Source organism: Rhinoderma darwinii, chromosome 8 (assembly GCF_050947455.1).
Source record: "Rhinoderma darwinii isolate aRhiDar2 chromosome 8, aRhiDar2.hap1, whole genome shotgun sequence".
Taxonomy (NCBI): Eukaryota; Metazoa; Chordata; class Amphibia; order Anura; family Rhinodermatidae; genus Rhinoderma; species Rhinoderma darwinii.
Window position 1 is genome coordinate 30,974,623 of NC_134694.1, and position 18,227 is coordinate 30,992,849.

The following is an 18,227-nucleotide window of genomic DNA, read 5'->3' on the forward strand; positions in this document are numbered from 1 at the left end:
GGCCAGGGACTCCGCTCATAGATGGAGCCCCTGATGTCTCTGTCTATATATGGACCGTGACATCAGGGGTGACTCCTGAAGCTGAATCCCTGGCCAAAACATTGCCGATGCTCTGGCCAGGTATTCTGCTTCAGGAGAAGCCCCTGACATCACTATCCATATATGGACAGTGACATCAGGGGCTCCTCTTGAAATGTAATCCCGGGCCAGAGCGTTGCCGTCACTCTGGCCAGGGATTCCGCTCCGAGAGGGAGCCCCTGACGTCTCTGTCTATATATTGTCAGAGACATCAGGGCTCCCTCTCGGAGAGGAATCCCTGGCCAGAGGGATTCTGCTCCTACATGGAGCTACAGTGGCGCTATCTACAGGAGGGGTGCCATCTACAAAGGAGTAACATCTACAGGGGGGTGCTATCTCCAAGGGGGCTGTGTGGCACTACCTACAAGGGGGCTGTGTGGCACTACCTACAAGGGGGCTTTGCGGCATTATCTACAAGTGGGCTGTGCGGCACTACTTACAAGGGGGCTGTGTGGCACTACCTACAGCAGGCTGTGTGGCACTACCTACAGGGGGCTGCATGGCACTACCTACAAGGGGGCTGTGTAGCACTACCTACAAGGGGGCTGTGAGGCTCTACCTACAAGGGTGCTGTGCGGCACTACCTACAAGGGGGCTGTGCGGCACTACCTACAAGGGGGCTGTGTGGCACTCCCTACAAGGGGGCTGTGTGGCACTACCTACAAGGGGGCTATGTGGCACTACCTACAAGGGGGCTATGTGGCACTACCTACAAGGGGGCTGTGCGGCACTACCTACTAGGGGACTGTGTGGCACTACCAACAAGGCGGCTGTGCGGCACTATCTACTGGGGGCACTGCAGCTCTATCTACAGGGGACACAGTGGCACTATGTACAGAAGGCATCAATATCTGTGATTGCTGTCCGAATTGCCGAGAAATCAGCCAAAGCTGCAGTACACAGTTCAATAGTTGTGAGGATATGGTAGCAAGTAAACAATAGCAGAGAAAAAGGCAGAAACCAATGCAAAGAAGCTGAGGGATCAGACAAAACTCTCCATAGTCTTAAAGCAAGAGAAAATAGTGACTGGGTAATCAGGTGACCTTCCTGTGGGTGTTTTTAGTGGGTTGGGACCCAAAAAAATTGAAAAATGAAATTCATCCGTTTTTAAAATGGACAGTAAAAACATCTCACATTCAGCCGTTAAAAATGTAAACACAGCGCAGAACGGAAATGGAAGCAAAATGGATGAAAAACAGCTGAGAAAAAAAGACCAAATGGGCCGCTTTTATCAGCCGACACCTGGACCCTGCCGTGTGAACAGATCCTTTAAATTTAATACATGACTGATACAAACAGATAGGCATAGAAGTTTGTATCCGTCATCCATTAACTTCAATGTTAAAAAAAAACCAGAAAGGTCCTCTACGTCAGGTTTCCATAATTTTTTATGGAAACAATAGCTCAGCAGACTGTTCTATTGCTTCACTCAAAAAAATGGAAACCTGACAGAACAGAGCTTAATTCAGCGCAACTGATGCAAAAAACAAAACCCATTGAAATCAATGTTTTTTTTTACTGAAACTTCCGTTCTTGTGGTCCTCTGAAAGATCCGCTAAAACAGGCGGCAGAACGAAGTCTAACTGTGTTCATCTATAATTTATAAAATGTTGCAATTTTGAACTAAGACAAGGGGGGGGGGGTGTCTTCTGATCAGGCCCCCACTCTATTTAGCTAAGCTAGGAGCCATATCCAATGAAGTTTACTGCTTCGGAGTACTGATATTTTTTTTTAATTGCAAACCCCCCTATAAATAATTTGCTACATTTATGGTACAGGTTGTTATGGTTACAGAAATACCTTTTCTAGCTAGATGTCATTGTAGAATATAATGTATTTATGTTAATATTGTATATTTTTTTGAAACATATATTATTTATTCAGCCTTCTAATAAGTGTTTATACAAATTAGAGATCATTGTTATATTATGTACCGTTAGGGCATATTAATTGATTTTATTTAGAGAGACTCTATTCTGTTCAGCGGCCGCATTAACAGCTAGGTAAATGGGGTAACCCAATCATCCCTGATCATGATGTGAAATACCTTTAACTAATAAAGAGCAAATTAATTTCATCCGCCACCATCTTGTAGCTATCACTGACATGATGGTTCTGCGCAGTGAGTGCTTGTAGGAGCAGGTCACTTGGTAAACTCCATGGTTACTGCATGCCTTGGCTCAGCATGTCAGGACATAACAGTAGATTCTGAAGTAAGAAGAGGTTAAACCTGTCACTTCCTTAATGTGTGTGTAAATATAAATGTTGAATGATTTGATATCTTTTTATTATCCATAAGCAATGTTTTTTTTATTAAAATGTCTTTATTGAACAATCAATTGTGTCGTAATTCCTGTTCGATTTTTTGTAGTTTGAGTAAAAGATACGGTAGGTGTTAGATTGAGTGGTGAAAGTAATAATCCTCAGCAGAAAGAGTCAAATGTGCTCTATCTGACACTATTATATACCTTTCAGCCATTGTCTGCAGTATGTATATACTGTATACTTCTGCTACACAGTTCCAAACCGCAGAGGGATATATAACAGTTATTCTATACAGATAACCTCCACTAGAACTTCTGCTGTGGGTTAGGGCCGAGGAATTCTGGTACACTAAGCTGATTTAAAACATGTCACCGAGGCCTAATAAACATGGCTGCTAATTTAGTCCAATGGTTTAAAAATTCTAATGTAATTTTATTGTACATGTAGAAAGCTTTTTTTTTTTTTTTTTACTAGCAGTCATTACGGGCTTTAGACAGCTCCAGAATAGCTGGGCACGACAGCCGGGCAGCCAACCGGCAGTGTCATCGTCATGGGATGCTGCTGGGTCTAACTACAACTGGCAAAGCTCTGATTGTGACGACTGTCGCATTATCAGGGCTGCTTTCCCATGTAAGGCCATGTTCACACGACATATGTTCAGGTAGAAAAAATATGATGCTGATTTCAAGAGAAAACTGCCACTGAATCCAGGCGGTTTTGGAGCTGATTTTAATTTTTTTTAAAATTTTTGCGTATTTTAAGGTGTATTTTCGAAGCGTTTTTTTACTCAACTCGTAAAACTGTTAAAGAAGTGACATATCACTACTTTTTTACAAAGCGTAAATTTTTAATTCAGCAGCTTTAAAAATGCGCATCATATGAACTACACAGGGTATTTCTGATTTAAATCAATTGGAAGCTGTTTGCAGGTGTATTTCAAATGTAGTTCATGGCGTAATATGAGTAATTCAAGCTCTGAAATACGCCTGGAAATATGGCGTATGAACTTGGCCTCACTAAAACTTCTATGACAGATCCATTTACAGCAGAAATGTAGTGTAAAAATAACAATAACAAAAGTAATAATAATGCCTCAACACGTTTTCTGACCTTTAGAAGGCAGACTATAATTTTTTTTAAAAGTAAAAAAAAAGTAATACTAATAATACTAATATAATAATAAATGGGAAAAAAAAAACAACTAATAACTCCTCACCAACCATATCTGCAGCCCTAGCCTTAGCACAGTTTCCCTGACTAGGCCGTATTATCAAAATACAGGGACGCAAATATACAGTAAATGTACGTTTTTTATGGGATTAAATAAAATTATATTTTACTATTTGTCACACAATAAAAGTCAAATAGTTCGAAAAAAAAAAAAGGAAGTACTATGGGTCAAACTGTCTATCAGAAAAACTAGCCTTGTTGCTCGTAGCAACTAATCACAGTGCTGCTTTCATTTTTCCAGAGCACTTTAAAGAATTAAATCTACTTTGTGATTGGTTGTTAAGGGCAACAAGGCTAGTTGTTCTATCAGACAGTTCTGAGAAATGGGATTGTGTATATAAATAGTATAAAAATAGTATCAAGAAAAGCTCTGTCACAAAAAAGATGCAAAAACCATTTTTTACCTACTTAACCAACATTCACAAAAAAAATCTTCAAAAAGTGTCTAGTCATTTTTCTAATATGTTAAGAAGCTATATTACATATTTTCTTCCTTTTTTAAAGGTTCTGTAGGATTCTCAAATAAATCAATTACAATGAGGAACATAACATATGTAATATAAAAAAACACTCAGAGTGAGGATTACGTAACCCAACGGGGACCCAGAACAGAGCTGCTAACTGACAAATAAAGTGCCCGGTAAGCCAATACACCTCACTACCGTTCACTTCATAATATTTTCAAATGGAGGAAGGGGGCAGGAAAATATTTTTTTGCTACGGTGCTTCTTTAAAGGGGTTGTCCAACTTCTGACAACTGATGACCAATGGACCGGATAGGTCATTAGTATGTCATCGGTGCGGGTCCGACACCCGGACCCCGCACCGATAAGCCACTCCGGTGACCTGCGAGCACCGGATGTTACATAGTTACATAGGTACATTGTTCGTACGGTTGAAAAAAAACACATGTTCATCAAGTTCAACCAAGGGATGGGAAAGGGGAAGTAAGAAATTTCTACACATAAGAGCTTATATTTTTTTGTTCTAGGAAACTATCTAAGCCTTTTTTAAAGCCATCTACTGTCCCTGCTGTGACCAGCTCCTGCGGTAGACTATTCCATAGATTCACAGTAAGGCGGGATTCACACGACAGGGTTTCCCGGCCGGGTGCCGGCCATTTATAAATCGGTCGACACCTGGCTGCATTAGGAATAATAGACCCCTAATGGGGCTATTCACACGACCGATTTTTTGACGGCCGGGAAAACCGGGCGTCAAAAAATGGGACATGCCCTATTTTCGGCCGGGTGCCCGGCCGCCCGGGCCCCATAGAAGTCTATGGGGCCGGGTAATACACGGCCATCACCGGAATGTGTCCCGAGTGATGGCCGGGTCTACCGTCGCTCGTGCACTCTCTCTCCTCCTCTTCACAGTGCAGAGTGCATGTGAGGAGGAGGAGGAGGGTCTTTTTTTGCTCCCTGTAGGAGTCGGAATCCCCAATCGCCGGCCGGGGATTGGGGATTCCGCTACAGGAGAAGTGAGTGACTACACTGTCCATATATGGACACAGCGAAGTCACTCACTTCTGCAGCGGAATCCCCGACTCTATGGCCGGGGATGCCGCTACAGGAGAAGTGCGTGACTACACTGTCCATATATGGACACAGCGATGTCACGCACTTCTGCAGCGGAATCCCCGACTCTATGGCCGGGGATTCCGCTACAGGAGAAGTGCGTGACTACACTGTCCATATATGGACACAGCGAAGTCACTCACTTCTGCAGCGGAATCCTCGACTCTATGGCCGGGGATTCCGCTACAGGAGAAGTGCGTGACTACACTGTCCATATATGGACACAGCGAAGTCACGCATTTCTGCAGCGGAATCCCCGACTCTATGGCCGGGGATGCCGCTACAGGAGAAGTGAGTGACTACACTGTCCATATATGGACACAGCGAAGTCACGCACTTCTGCAGCGGAATCCCCGACTCTATGGCCGGGGATGCCGCTACAGGAGAAGTGCATGACTACACTGTCCATATATGGACACAGCGAAGTCACGCACTTCTGCAGCGGAATCCCCGACTCTATGGCCGGGGATGCCGCTACAGGAGAAGTGACTGACTACACTGTCCATATATGGACACAGCGAAGTCACGCACTTCTGCAGCGGAATCCCCGACTCTATGGCCGGGGATGCCACTACAGGAGAAGTGCATGACTACACTGTCCATATATGGACACAGCAAAGTCACGTACTTCTGCAGCGGAATCCCCGACTCTATGGCCGGGGATTCCGCTACAGGAGAAGTGAGTGACTACACTGTCCATATATGGACACAGTGACGTCACTCACTTCTGAAGTGGAATTCCCGACCTGTGGCAGGGAATTCCTCTTCAGGAGAAGTCAGTGACTACACTGTCCATATATGGACATTGAAGTCAGTGACTTCTCCTGGAAGGGGGGGGATGGGTGCAACCTACAGGGGGCTGTGTGGGATCACCTACAGGGGACTTGGTGGTATCACCTACAGGGGGCTGGGTGGCATCACCTACAGGGGTCAGGGTGGAATCACCTACAGAGGGCAGGGTGGAATCACCTACAGGGGGCAGGGTGGAATCACCTACAGGGGGCAGGGTGGAATCACCTACAGGGGGCAGGGTGGAATCACCTACAGGGGGCAGGGTGGAATCACCTACAGGGGGCAGGGTGGGTGGCATCACCTACAGGGGGCAGGGTGGGTGGCATCACCTACAGGGGGCAGGGTGGGTGGCATCACCTACAGGGGGCAGGGTGGGTGGCATCACCTACAGGGGGCAGGGTGGGTGGCATCACCTACAGGGGGCTGGTGGGTGGCATTACCTACAGTGGGCTGTGTGGCATCACCTACAGTGGGCTGTGTGGCATCACCTACAGGGGGCAGGGTGGGTGGCATCACCTACAGGGGGCAGGGTGGGTGGCATCACCTACAGGGGGCAGGGTGGGTGGCATCACCTACAGGGGTCAGGGTGGGTGGCATCACCTACAGGGGACTGGTGGGTGGCATCGCCTACAGGGGGCTGGGTGGCATCACCTACAGGGGGCTGGGTGGAATTACCTACAGGGGGCTAGGTGGCATTACCTACAGGGGGCTGTGTGGCATCACCTACAGGGGGCTGGGTGGCATTACCTACAGGGGGCTGGGTGGCATTACCTACAGGGGGCTGTGTGGCATCACCAACAGGGGGCTGGGTGGCATTACCTACCAGGGGGGCTGTGGCATTATCTACAAAGGGCTGTGTGTGGCAACAAATTTAAATGAAATTCATCTGATTTTAAAACGGACAGGGAAATAAACGGATGCAAATCGGGTCCAAATCGGCCGGTAAAAACAGCAACTCGGCCCGGAACGGAATCGGAACGGATGCAAATCGGATGCAAACCGGCCGGGAAAATCGGCCAAAAACGGCCGATTTTCCCGGCCGACACTCGGACCCTGTTGTGTGAATGAGGCCTAAAGAAGGCTTGTCCCCCCTGCAGGTTGAACCTTTTTTTTCCAGATGGAGGGAGTGCCCCCTTGTTTTTTGGGGGGTTTTACATGGAACAGGATTTCACCATATTTCTTGTATGTGCCATTAATATATTTATATAAGTTAATCATGTCCCCCCTTAGTCGTCTTTTTTCAAGGCTAAATAGGTTTAGTTCTTTTAATCTGGCCTCATAACTTAGATTCTCCATGCCCCTTATTAGCTTCGTTGCTCTTCTTTGTATTTTTTGCAACTCCAGGGCATCCATTCTATGAACTGGAGCCCAGAACTGAACTGCATATTCTAGATGAGGCCTCACTAATGCTTTGTAAAGTGGTAATATTACATCCCTGTCCCGCGAGTCCATGCCTCTTTTAATACACGACAATATCTTGCTGACCCTTAAAGCAGCAGATTGGCATTGCATGCTGTTATTTAGTTTATGATTTACAAGTACATCCAGATCCTTCTCAACAAGTGACTCCCCCAGTATAGCTCCCCCTAGGACATATGATGCATGCAGGTTGTTAGTACCCAGGTGCATAACTTTACATTTATCTACATTAAACTCAATTTGCCAAGTGGACGCCCAAACACTCAGTTTGTTTAAATCCGCTTGCAGTTCACGAACATCTTCTATAGACTGAACTATATTACATAGCTTGGTGTCATCTGCAAAAATAGAAATAGTGCCATTAATCCCATCCTCTATATCATTAATAATTGACGGAGCCCGAAAGCAGTTGGCTCCGTACATAGCGTAGGGTCCATGCTGCAGAACTGCAGGTCCGCTCCTATTCACTTGAATAGGAGTAAAGCTGCAGTACTGCAGCTCGGCAGCTATTCTGTGGTTGGAGCTAACTGCTTCCGGCTTGTACGTCCGGTGCATGGAGGCACCAGACCAGCTGATCTGTGCGGGGCCCGGGTGTGGGACCCCCGCAGATCATGTACTGATGACCTATCTGGTGGATAGGTCATCAGTTGTCAGAAGCTGGAAAACCTGTTTAACTAAAAAAACTAGGAAACTTGGTAGACCCTGTGATTATAACTTAAAAGAGAACTTCAAATTAATGGTTGAGTAATTTCATATTAAAAACAGTAAAATAAACAAGAATGGAAATATTAAAGGAAGCAAATGAGTCCCTGGAGTTATTGTCCTTGTCTACATGAAGAACCACATTTCTCCTGCAGTGGCCAATGCATGGAAATTTATAGTGATAGTCTATTTATTAAGGACTAATCCTAAAGATAGGTTCACACAGGGCGAATCCGCTAAAAAAATCTAGGAAAGAAAAATGCATATTTCCTGTTTAGAATTTCAAGTCCATACTCACCTCCCCTGGCGATTTCATAGTGACAGCTCCTTGATGCCCGCCTGCTCTCCGTGCTGCTAGTCTCCTGGGGTGACATTTCATCCCATGCAACTGCTGCAGCCAATCACAGGCTGCAGTGGTCACATAGGATGTAGCATAATCATAAGCAGCTATGGCAGCGCCAGGCAGAGTTCCAAAGCGGCCATTCTGCCTGAAAATCTGCATTAAATTTGTTGCAGTCTTTTGGCCAGCATTCCCTGCAGGTTCTTGGTCTGATGCGCTGCAGACTTTTCTGCAGTGTGTCTGACCTGTGTGAACATAAAAGGGACATATTTATGATACAACCTCTTGATTATGAACCTGAAAGAGAGATTAACCCAAGTGTGCAAGTTTACTTATATCTGTACTTATTGGTAACAGGGATATAGAAAACAATTACAATTAGGTCATATTTATTTTATGTATCGGCAGTGTATATTGAGGTACTCTCTCTGATTGAATAACCAAACCCAAGTGATCATTTAGATACATTGTTCACTTGGATATTCATGCCATAAAAGGCATAAACTTTTGCCTTTGGAAGTGGAAAATGATTTATTAGATCTAATTTAAAGATTTAATTTAGTGAAAAGCATTTCAGGCAGAAGAGAATTTTTGTTTTGCACCCTGTTGAAAAATGGAAGAGCGATCATATTTTGCTTGTAACCGTTATCAAATATTTCATAAGCCAAATTGATGATCTTAGTTGATTGCTTCTTACATACATGGAAGAGTACTAACTGCTCAAATGTTTAACATTTGCAGCTAAAAAGTGGTCTTCCTTGGGATTCCTATAGCTATATGTAAATTTGAACAGATGATAACTGTACAGTGCACATTGTATTTCAAGAAAGAATTATTCACCTTACCTTATAAATTCAGTTTTTTTGGGGGTGTTTTCCAGACACATGTCCAGCAAGTTCAACCTTTTTCAGATCAAATATACATCATTCATTGCTTAATTCCCTACCTATCTCACTACGGCTGCTCCCTCCTCCCCCTCCCCTCTCCAAACACTTATATGGACAGCAGGGAGAATTCACACAGAGTAGTTTTGGTGTCGTTTTTTGGTGCAGGTTTTGAAGATAGATAAAAAACTGAACTGTGTGAATAAGCCCTAACCTAATCTCTTAGTAAAGACTGATAATCCATCCCCTCTCATGTTTACAGGTTTTATCAGCGAATTGAGAGTGAGTGATCAGTGCATGAGGCAGGAGAGGGAAGCAAAGGAGCCTGATATTACAAAGTTTATTATTTATGCTTGTACTATTGATTTTTTGGAAAAATATAAACAAGTTATTCTTTAATTATAATTTTTAAAAAGCACTTCTATTTCAAAACACTTTCTTGACTTCACTGGTTTACGCTCTTTATTCATGAGAGAAGAAAGATATATTTTTGTCACAACAAACAAGCTTTCTGTGAGTTATAATATACATACAATTTACAAAATATAGCAGCAGAGTTGTGATCATTCCTAGTTTCCTGATTAGAAGAAAAATAATCCCTGTCAAACCAAATACAGTTCTTCAGTATAGGGCTTTATGTAAAACAGTACAGAAATTTCACAGTTATGTCTGGAGCCATTGATATGTTTAGATAAAAACGAATATAATAACTGTTAAATCACAAAAATAAAAATAAATTCAGTCTCAATTAGCAATTTATAAATATATGCACAGTGGTGAGAGAATACCTGAAATACATTGGATTATTCTGAGCAATCTGAGAGACTGGTTGCTAGGGATATGCTGCCCAATGTCATGGGACCTGTGGATAATGAGACTGCCACAGGCCTACAGAGGATAGTGAACTCACTGTGTCACAAAGGGATTTGACATGGGCTAAACCAGGGGAGCAGTGTCTTAGGATACCCCAGGTATTCACCACCCTTTAACCCCAGGTATCTAGATTTCACTGCTGGGGATCCCCAGGTTGCTACCCGCCAGAGCAGTCTCCCTTGGTAACAATCAATGTTAACAGCCATAGTACAAATTTAGCAGACAAAATGCGAGGTCATGTATAGCCTAGGTCAGGGCAGTTGGCAGATATACACTCACGGTTGGTAGAGCCAAGGGTTAGGGCAGACGGCAGAGGTATGTCACTGGTAACAAGCAAGTGGTCAGGGCAGGCAGCAGGCACATATAATCAAAAGGTACAGGGAGAATTAAACACATGAATTTCAAACAAACGATCAACAGGGTATCACTAGTAAACTTGGAAGAAAATAATGGTGGCAATGGCGGACAGGGGTGGTGCCTATTATACCCTGGGACAGCTGGGTAGTATGGCGCACATTTCTCTTAAAGTGGGCTACTGCTTTATTTATAGACTCCTTGGCCTCCCTGCCAGTTGCGTAAACATTGAGCAAGATTGAGATTGGCTGCTGAAACTTCGTAGCATGTTGGAACTAGTAGAGGGTTTCTTGGATGTTATCCATAAAACATGAGAAAATGTGATGACTCTGTGCTTTTTATTGGCAACCTCTGCCCAAGGAAGGAGTTTTTGATGAATAGAGAGTAGCCAGACGAGAAGCCGAAAGGAGGCCAGAAAGTGGAATAAAGTGTGCCATTTTTGAGAAACGGTCAACTATGACCCAAATCGCAGTACAGCTAGAGGAACTTGACAGGTCAGTAATAAATTCTGAGCACAAATGAAGCATAATCTTTAATGTCCAGGGACAGAAATGGATACTAGATCTAGTGTTTTCCGAATACTAGGTTGTCCAGTGAACTTGGAGGAATGACCCCCAATGGAGTATTTATTTTCTTTGACTAAGAGGAAAAATGGTCAATCCTTGAGGAAAATTGAGAACTTCAGCCGGGGCGTAATACGACCGGAGTCAATGATGAATTGAGGTTCAGGGTCCTGATCTTCAGGGTCAAAGAAGCAAGATAAGGCGTCAGCCTTGACTTTTTTGAAAGTGGATCAATAAAGGAGGAAGAAATTATATCTTGAGAAGAACAGAGACTAACATGCTTGACAAGGGTTTAGTCGTTGTGCCGTTTTCAGATATAAAAAATGTTGTGGTAGTTATAGATAGAGATGAGATGGGATGCAAATGTCTTCATTCTTCAAGAGCCAATTTAATGACCAGGAGTTAGCGGTCTCTGATGCCATATTTTTTCTCGGCAGGGGAAAGGGCCTTGGAGAAAAATCCATAGGAAAGTGTTTTCCGTTGGAAGAAGTCTGCTACAGCAGGAGATGAATACTTGCAAATTAACCCCCTCTCCAGGTTTTTTTTATGTACTGCGACATTGCTATTGATTTGGGAATCAAGTCAATAGCACAATCATACGGTCTTTGAGGGGGAAGAGTCTCTGCTTGACGTTTACTAAATAAATTAGCGTAACTATTATAGGTTTTGGGTAAACCATCTGTAACTTGTTCCACAGACAGATCAGATCCCTGTGCTCCAGCTGGATAAGTCACTATCTATTGCGTGAGGGGATGGAAAATTTTTGCTAAAAACCATCCACCAGATTATTAAGCCCATCTCCATGCAAGTAGGAGCACTCCATCAGGAACTAATTTCCTTCTATGCGCTTAAAAAAAACTTCCCGTCCTCTCCTCCTGGGTCTTCCTTGATTACAAAAACACTCTCCAGTAATAGAATGAACTTCAGCTCAGATAACCCGATAGGGTGAAAACTGTCACGAGCAATGTCTGCCTAGTAGGACGGATGATAGGCAGACATTGCTCGTGACAGTTTTCACCCTATCGGGTTATCTGAGCTGAAGTTCATTCTATTACTGGAGAGTGTTTTTGTAACCAAGGAAGACCCAGGAGGAGAGGACAGGAAGTTTTTTTTTAAGCGCATAGAAGGAAATTAGTTCCTGATGGAGTGCTCCTACTTGCATGGAGATGGGCTTAATAATCTGGTGGATGGTTTTTAGCAAAAATTTTCCATCCCCTCACGCAATAGATAGTGACTTATCCAGCTGGAGCACAGGGATCTGATAGCGGGTAACTAGAGATTAGCAGAGAAGGTTACTTGCAGAACCAGAATCCAGAAACTCCAGCAGAGGACAAACTGATGGATACAGTAATTTTTTGAGAGTAAAAATTTACTGCTTAGTGTAGCATCTCACACTTGCCATAGGCATTGGAGTTTACCGGTCAACCACACAATCAGTAATAAGTGCGTTTTACTGCCACAGTACAGGCAAAGGTTATTGATGTATCTTTTTAGATGTTCAGCAGAGAGCTTAATTATTTACACCTTCATGGGTTCGTCTGGACGAGAAGAGGTTGCTGAAAAGTAAGTGCTAGCCAAGATACCCGGCAAACATGGTTAGTTTCTCTTTGCCAACTTGGGGTTGGCTTCATAACGAGAGAGAATCAGTAGATGCAGAACTGAAGGCAGTAGCTTGAGGCGGTAGCAGGACACAGGAGCAGCTGAAGTAGACAAAGCATTTAAACTTGAACAAACATACTGTAATAATTGATACGGTTGATCCTGGCTGACACGTTGCCTAGATAATTCTTGGACCAGTTAAGAAACTTCAGGGAGGGTTACTTCAGCATTGTCCATGGCCTGAGTAAACTGTCAAGGAGTCCGTGTATAACGGGACTGTCACGGGGGCTACAGAGGATGGTGTGAACCCACTGTGTCACCAAGGGATTTGATGTGGGTCTAAACCACGGAGCGGAGTCCAAGGGGACCTCAGGTAGTCAAAGGTATAGGCAGGGTCAAACACAGGAATTCCAAACAAACTATCGGCAAGGTATCACTAGTAAACAAGGAAGCACGTAATTGCTCAGGCAATGGTGGAAAGAGGGAAGTGCCTTTTATGCCCTGGTAAAGCTAGGTAGTGCCCGAGAAACAAGAGGAAAACAGCTGCGAGCGGGGCCGCGAAAAGCAGAGAGAGAGAAATGTAGAATTGGCCAAGAGGTAGAGGTCTGCGTGGAGAACTAACTAAGTCGCGGCGGGGAGTGGCAGCGCCCATTACACCCAACAACCACATTGAGAAGACTGTGGTTGCCAGGGAGTTTATCCCTAGCAACCAGACTACTAGTTCAAAGCAGCTTTGCAGAAGTTGAAACACACAGTTACATATCTAAGGCTGGGATAGCAACAAGATTTTTCTAAAAATAAGTTTAGGCGGAGAACATCCTAAAGTTCCTTTTCTGAAAATAGTAAATCCTCTAGGCTTTATAGAAATTATGGGACACTGTAGCACAAAAACATAGCTCATGTGTCATTTGTAATGTGTTATTCGTTAGTCTGTGATGAGCCAGCATATGAACCTAGAGCTCTATTAAACAATTTTACCACATACAAATTTAAAAAAATTCAGGAAGGCCTTTGACCTATATTTAATAGGCTTTTTTGACTGTCCAAAATTGCCTATGGTTTAAAGGTAAAAAGTGCTTTCAAGTACTGGCATTTAAGGTTGCCATAGACATTAAAGGGAACCTGTCAATAGGTTTGGAGCCCCTAAACCACCATCATGTTGTTATGCAGCTAGGGTTTAGTGTTCAAAACCTGCCCACTTTATTTAAGCAATAGTAAGTAAATAAACTTACAAGTTACGGAAAGGAGTTCGGGAGAGGAGTCCATTGGCATCGTGCGCTTCCGTACATGAATCTGAGGACAGTACACCTTGCTTTACTGCACATGTGCAGTGTACTGTACTCGGCTTCATGTGCACTATGCGCATGTGCCCGATGTCGCTCCCAAACTTATCTCAATAATTTGTACGTTATTTTACTAACTACTGTATTGCCTAAATGGTCGATTTCGTCATGGACAGGTTTGAAACACTAAACCCCAGCTGCATAGTTACAATCTTGTGGTTAAGTGGTTCCAAACCTAGTGACAGCTTCCCTTTAACCCCTTAATGACCGGGCCATTTTGCACGTTAATGACTAAGGATTATTTTTTGTTTTTTCACGGTCGCATTCCAAGAGTCGTAACTCTTTTTTTATTCCGTCGACATAGCCGTATAAGGGCTTGTTTTTTGCGGGACGAGTTGTATTTTGTAATTGTACCATTTTTAGATGCTTACAATATATTGATTAACTTTTATTAACTTTATTTTAGGAGAGAATTGAAAATAAGCAGCTATTCCAGCATTAATTTTCACGTTATAAATTTACGCCGTGTACTATGCAGCGTAAATAACATGTTCACTTTATTCTATGGGTCGGCACGATTATGGGGATACCAACTATGTAAAGGTTTTATATGTTTTTCCTACGTTTGCACAATAAAAACCCTTTTAGAAAAAAATTACTTGTTTTTGCATCGCCGCATTCCAAGAGCCGTCATTTTTTTATTTTTCCGTCGATGTGGCCGTATGTGGGCTTGATTTTTGCGGGCCAATGTGTAGTTTTCATTAGTACTATTTTGGAGTACATAGGACTTATAGATTAACTTTTATTTTATTTTTTATGGGGGGAATGGGAGAAAAGAGAGAATTTTGCCGTTGTTTTTTGCGTTTTTTTTGGACGCCGTTCATCCGGCGGTTTAATTAATGTGTTAATTTTATTGGTCAAGTTGTTACGATCGCGGGGATACCATATATGTGTATGTGTGATTTGTTTTGACACTTTTACTGAATAAAACCACTTTTTGGGCAAAAAAAGTAGTTTTATTTGATTTTGACTGTAATTATTTTTTTTTTTTTCTACAAACTTTATTTATCTGATTGACATATTTTTTTTTTAAGTCCGATCAGGGGACTTCACTATGCGATCTATTGATCGCATATATAATTCTTTGGTATACTTAGTATACCAAAGCGTTATTGCCTGTCAGTGTAAAACTGACATGCCTCCGACATCGCCTAACAGGCAGATGCTGAAGGCAGACCTGGGGGTCTTTGTTAGACCCCCGGCTGTCATGGAAACCCGACGGCGACCCGCGATTTGTTTGTGGGGGCGCCGATCGGGTGACAGAGCTCCCTCCCTCTGTCAAACACATTAGATGCCGCTGTCACTATTGACAGCGGCATTTCATGGGTTAAACTGTCGGAATCGAAGCGCGCTTCGATTCCGGCAGTTGCAGCAGGAGCCAGGCTGAGTATAACAGCCGTGCTCCTGCTGCTGATCACGTGGGTACAGTGACAGTACCCGCGCCATCACAGGACGGATATATCCGTCCTCCTGCGCGAACTAGCAGCTGCTGAGGACGGATATATCCGTCCTTCGGCGTTAAGGAGTTAAATATCATTTAATATCTTGTTGTACTGACAGTTATTTCTCCTGACTGCCCCATAAACATGCCTTGCTTGGCCAAGCACACTTATTTATTTCAATGGGACAGGGGAATAAGCCACTACAAGACACCTCTGGCAGCGACTTATCTTTTGTGGAAACACATGATCAGGAATGTTGAAATCCAACATGTCCAATGATTCTTTCCTCCGTCGGGTGGCCCCCATACACACTAAATCAGGGGTCTCAAACTCGGCCGGGTAAGTGGGCCGCATATAGAAAAAATGGGAAGTTGACGGGCCGCATTACTTTCAAATTTGATACAATACAAAATTATTAGTTATTTGAACTACTATAACAATACTACATTATTATAATAATTATAACTAATAGTCTCCAAAAAGAATTATTGGGCTAGGTATTGTTCCAATGTATTGGTAGGGCAACGCTATAATATATATATAGACATAGAAGAAACAGAGTCTGTAGCCAATATATTATCAAAAAAGTCAATACAAAGCTTTATTTAAATATGCATGATAACAAAACATTAAAAAGGTATGTATAACAGGAGAAACTCAATAAAAGATGACATAGAGACCAATCAGGAGAGCCAGAATTTGTATATTAAGCCCTTTTTGTTAGGTTTGCAGTAGGACTATCACTGGTATAGCATATGGAAGTTTGGTCTTGATGCATATATTGATACTATTAAGGGACATGAATGGTCCAAAGAACAAGCATCAGGTAATGAAAAAAAGTAAATCTAAACCATACCCTGAAATATAGGACTAGCCAGGATAGTCTTACCCATAAGAAGTTCTTGGCTGGGTCCCGATGGTCACTGTGTGCGCCCCGACGCGTGTTTCGCAGATGTCCGCTTCCTCAAGGGGGAATTGTATTGACTTTTCTGATAATATATTGGCTACAGACTCTGTTTCTTCTATGTCTATATATTATTAAAATAATACATTACTATAATACTGCATTACTATAATAATACCGCTAGGTTTAAAATTTGAGATATTTTTCCACGTGCTTATTTTAACAATCCAGCTTTCCAGTTTAAGTGTCGCTAAATGCAGTCCGGGGGCTCAGTTAGCACACATGTCAAGATTGGGCAGCCCCTTTTTAGATAGTGCCGCAGTGCCCTCGGTGGATGCTGCCTCAGTGTCCTCGGTGGATGCTGCCGCAGTGCCCTCAGTGCCAGCAGTTTTCTCTAATGCCAAGATTCTGGGACTGTCGGTAGGATGTAAGGTGTGGCCCTGGATGGTATAGGGCCCAGTGCAGGTTGTATCGAGGGATAGATGGTATGAAGACAGGACGTAGTTACAGTCTCAAACTTTATTTTCGAGACAGTGCCAATGGTGCACACGGCCTAACGTATACTTAGTTCTTCCCAATATGGGATTCAGAAAATGGGACACAGCTCTGGGAGGCTGGATCAGCAACAGGCTTATTTCTTGTTGCAGACAGGGCCTAGGGCAACCCTCTTTGATACAAGGGCTGGTAGGGCAATAAGGCTAGTAGGCTGCAAAATGTCTGGCTGCTACGTGCTGTTCGTGCACGGGTTCCACCACGCACCCACCAGTTCTCACACAAATGAACACCACACAGTGGCGAGACTCCTGCCTACAACCAACAGCTTGGTCTTCAGGGCCTCTGCCACATGCCCAAAGATCAGCACCGTCATCTCCAGAAGCTTCCTCCACAGCACACAACTCTCATCAGCTGCTCTAAGTAGGTAAGTCTAGGTCACTCCAACTTCCACCAGACACTGAACAACTTTAAGAGGGCTCACCGTGATGATGCGGTGCAGCCACACTTTGCCATCGTCACCCTGCAAAATGCAGTGAGCACAGGCAAAATGGCGTGCGGGCCTGTGTAAACATTTTTGATTGTAAGTCAGACAATTGCCATGCCACTTGAAATATAAGTCACAACTTTACAAAGCAACAGAACATACCATTACAGTGCAATGACAAAATCAACATTGTCTCTTATTTCTGCTGAAATCTTTCATAGCTAGACCCTCTCCACCTTCTGCCACAACTACACTTTCAAAAGGAAGTCTTCAATTTTAGGTGTGTCTACATTACCTACTTGAGAAACACAGTCAAAGGCAAATCAAACAGGCAGATCACACATAAGTACAATAGAATACAGTGGCCAGACTTACACCTCTGCCTCTGATACTCCACCAGGGGGCAAAAAGCCGACAACAGCAAACAATAACACATTGTTAAAGTCACAATGCAATCTATTTACAATGCCATGGATGGGCCAAAATACAATAGCATGTAAAGTAGCATTAAGTCCACTTTAAACTTGGGGACGCTTTATCTGATCCCCCCTCTTCATTGGGGCAACTCACAGTAGACTGGGCAAAAAACTGGTCCCACTGAACACAGTCCTTTACAGGAACAAATTAAACAGGCCTGATGGTTCAAAAACAGTCCCTCTTATTTCAAAGGGAACACAGAATACCTGGAGTACAGAACACAGGAACAGGCTAGACGGCCAACAGAAATAGTCCCATCGGGAACACTGGAACTCTGGAACCAGCAAACAGACCCTCTGCAGGAACACGAACAGTTTATTTTTAAGGGCCAGCAGCAGGGCACCTTTTGACCCAAACTGAAGCTGATGCATCTCCATCACGTCAGGATTGTCCAGACAGTACTAGC